The sequence below is a fragment of the Palaemon carinicauda genome, chromosome 12 (genome assembly GCF_036898095.1).
Source record: "Palaemon carinicauda isolate YSFRI2023 chromosome 12, ASM3689809v2, whole genome shotgun sequence".
Classification (NCBI taxonomy): Eukaryota; Metazoa; Arthropoda; class Malacostraca; order Decapoda; family Palaemonidae; genus Palaemon; species Palaemon carinicauda.
Genome location: NC_090736.1, coordinates 61,328,390 through 61,332,762, shown reverse-complemented (window position 1 = coordinate 61,332,762; position 4,373 = coordinate 61,328,390).

The following is a 4,373-nucleotide window of genomic DNA, read 5'->3' as shown; positions in this document are numbered from 1 at the left end:
CTGGGAGCAAGATTCCACAATTCTGTAGAAAGGGCCAACGGAAAGCTAAGCAATCGCTGGAGGAAGATAAAGTGTTACTCTGACATTAGTGCTGAAGGCTAATTTCTACAGCAGTCTTTTTATAGCCTTTGTTATGTGATTCCCCACTTGTTTTGAATTAATCTGAAAATTCCAAGACGACGATGAGAATGTTTTTGGATTATTTATTCGTTCAATGGCATACGTCTAAGTAAAAGACAGGTGAGGAAGTTATTCAAACGTTATTTTGATTGTGATGAATAGGAAGTAGTTATTGATATAATGAAGAAAAAGGAAGAGGAAACATGTAGAATAGTGTACCGGCGTGTACCCTCAAGCAAGAGAAGTTTATTCCAAGACAGCGGAATCTCAAAATAAGAGTTAAAGAAGAAACCCTTTAATGATACGAGACTTGAATTATTTTGTAATTCAAAACTGGAAATATATGAAGGTATTGTTGAACCAGCTCCCCATTTTGGAAATTATTTCTGGATATTCAAAATGTTCGAAAGAACAAGGTGATAACATTTGTTAAGGGAAACATACATCGTAAAATAGCATAACACTAATTATAAATGTAGGAAGTGTGGAGATGAGGTCTAGTATGATGTTTGATTGGCAGGCAGTGCAAGAGTGAGGGAGATAGCTATGAATGGCACAGTTAGTGAAAGTGTGCTTGATATGTTGTTGAACTTTCAGTGTAGGTGAGGAAAGCGGAGAATATATGGGAAATGCCTAAATGTTAGATATAAATGCATACATACAGACACAGAAAAAAAAAACACACACCCATATATATATATATATATATATATATATATATATATATATATATATATATATATATATATATATATATATATATATATATATATATATATTTATAGTCATCCGCTCTTTCTTAGACAAGACAGGATTTGTTTTTCATATAATTCACCTTTTATTTTTAGAAATCTGATAATTTTATTTTGAAGCTTAGAAATATCTTTCAGAGAAGTATAATTACAATTTACTAACAAAGAATCTTAACCTATATTTAGTTACATCGTAATTTTCTTCTTCCTTTATATTAACATTTCACAAATTTTTATATGTATTGTGTTTTTATTCACCAGTCTTCTATAAATGGCAACAAATAATACTCAGTTACCAGAGAGCAAAAGAAACTCTCTTACACTATTTCGAACAAAACATGAGTTAATGCCATACCGCTAGAGTGTTATTGGGTTCTTTGAATGGCCTGACAGCACTTCATTGGATCCGTCTCTCTGGTTACGGCTCATTTTCCTTCATACGTACACCCAATAGTCTGGCCTATTTGCATATTCTCCTCTCTCCACATACACCTGACATTGAGATTACCGAGCAATTCTTCCTCGCTCTAGGGGTTAACTACAGCAATGTAATTGTTCAGTGGCTACTTTTCTCTTGGTAAGGGTAGAAGAGACTTTAGTTATGGTAAACAGCTCTCCTGGGAGTAGAATACTCCAAAATCAAACCATTGTTCTCTGGGCTTGGACAGTGCCATAATCTCTTTACCATGGTCTTCTTTTGTCTTGGTTTAGAGTTCTCTTGCTTGAGAGTACACTCGGGACATTATTCTATCTTATTTTTCATCTTGTTTTAAAAAAGATATATGGTTTTATGAAATATATATTTTAATGTTGGTATGGTTCTTAAGATGTTTTATTTTAAATTTTAATTACTTTTCTTGTAGTTTCCTTATTTCCTTTCCTTAGTGGACTATTTTTCATGTTGGAGCCCTCGGGCTTACAGCATTCTGCTTTTCTAACTAAGGTTGTAGCTCAGCAAGTAATAATTAATAATAATAATGATAATGATGATAATAATAATAATACATGACAGTGTATTTCTAGACAACTGAGTAAAAAAACAATTATTTTCCCCTCTTAAGGTAATTCAAGAAAGAACCCAGTCTTTCTTTTTTACTTTTTACATGAAACGTTTATGACATATAATTCATAACGGAATTATATGATCGGATTTCACCCATGATTTTTTAACACAGTGTACACTACTTAATGCTCTCTCTCTCTCTCTCTCTCTCTCTCTCTCTCTCTCTCTCTCTCTCTCTCTCTCTCTCTCTCTCTCTCTCTGTTTGTCTAAAAAAAAAATTCCAATATACGTCTGTATTTCTTGTTTTTATATTACATTTTCTTGAGTCATTTAAGAAAATGATAAAAAATATGCCCTTTATTTATCAAGTATAAAACCCATTACACCTACATTTTAAAATAAAGAGCCCATTCTTATTTCACATAAAATTTTATAAAATATTAGAACACTGATCTCTTTTCGATAGAGTTTTTTAAAATTGCATAAATAGTAAGTAACTGGATCAGCTATAATCCTTTCTCCGTTCCTTTAATATCCCTCAAAAAAGGAATCCCTTTTCGAAAAATCTCCCATATCATTTCAATCACCTTCAACATGGCACCAAAGGAATATCAAACGACAGTTCCACGTATGTCACGTCCAACCGGCTTTAGAATGTAAAACTGTTCACAGTACATTTGGCATTTCCATGGAGTTATTTCATGCGTAATGATTCGAGAACCCGTGAATGTTCAAAGGCCTCTATCGCACGCTTGGAGATTGGAAAAATGAGAACAGTTTGGTTTGGGTTTAAGTTGAGAGAGAGAGAGAGAGAGAGAGAGAGAGAGAGAGAGAGAGAGAGAGAGAGAGAGAGAGAGAGAGAGAGAGAGAGAGAATTAAACAGCTTTTTAATATGTATGCATGTATCTTTATATAAGACGAATATTACCAATATTTCAACAAATAAACGAGCATGGGCACATGCACTGAAGGCAAAGAATAAAAAACTAGTAGAGGTTGATATCCTTCACTTCACTGGAAAATAAACTCTCTTGCCAAAATACTATTGCTATCCTTAGCTTTTCTGTCAAACCTAATATTCAGTAGAGCAGAGAGTTGATGATTGTCCTCTCTCCATTTATATGCAGAGGGGAAGATTTATCATAATTCTTTTTTTGTTGGGTACTTCAATTATGCTCGCTATGGAGTGTACTATCTTCGTTCCATGCAGTGTTTGCCTTCTGACGTTGAAAGGAAATCCATGAATGGAGAACATGCTATGCAACAACAGGCTGGTCTCTGGAATAGGATATGATCAGATTTTTCTGTTAAAAAATATATACATGTGCTCTGGCCATTCCCCCTCTAGATATATTAGCTCTACTCTGAATGAATCTACGCTGCTAATCTGGGAGATCTCATATAGCACAAATTGTGCATGATCTCCAGGATAAGAAAGACGGGAGGGAAACTTGGCCAACCATTATGTTTCACAAAGAGGAGCAAATCAGATGATTCCTAAATGTTGTAGACAGGAAAGAGCTTAGAGAAACTTTGTCTACACTACTTGCATTGATGTCTTTGACACGGGCAAACACCCCGAGTGTCTTCATCAACATCTACTCCGGTTCTGTTGTCAGTGACCCATTAGTTAATGTTCATAATGCAGTCGAAATTAGAGAAGCAGAACATCAGCACTGATTTCCACAAGGAACTGAAATTATACGTATATGACAAAAGTTTCAAACCACTGTGCCGCAGGTCGACACACAGGCAACAAATATGTTTATGCTCTGGCTCTTGGTATCATAAGACCACTAAGGAAAGATGTCACTCTAGAAAAGCTGTTGTCACATTAGATGGCTCCTTATCTATTGGCACTATTTGACAATAATGATTACATGTATGTAACCCAGAAATGTGTTTTAAAAACTAAATTGCAAGTAATGTTAGAAAAATGTAATTAGAAACCTCCAAATGTCATCATTCTAGATGCATATGCCTTACTCTGGAGAGTTTCCTGGCCCGCTTAACCAGCCAAGGTTTCTGATTTTCTTAATAAAGCAGTGACCCAAATTATAAGAAATGCCGAAGTAGTTTCTACACTGTACATGGTATTTGACATCTATTATGAAATTAGAACTAAGTCAACCGTGTCTACTTCTTTACTGAAGATATGCCACTTCCAAATGAAACTATTCCTGAATGTCACCGCCATTAAGAAGCAAATAATACGAATGATTGTTGAATGAATGAGTAATATGCCTCCAGTACCAGGAAAACAGACCTTCCTAACTAGACCAGATCCATAGCCAATAGAGATTGAGGGTTGGCTTTCAACAGACAGTCATTTTTCATCAAGAAGCTGATGTTCGGATGGCATACACCATGATCACATGCTTCAAGACTAGAGAACAATGATTTGATTTTTGAGTGTCCTTCTCCAAGAAGAGCGGCTTACCATAACTAGAGCTGCTTCTACCCTTATCAGGAAAAAAGTAGCCTCTGAAAAATTACAG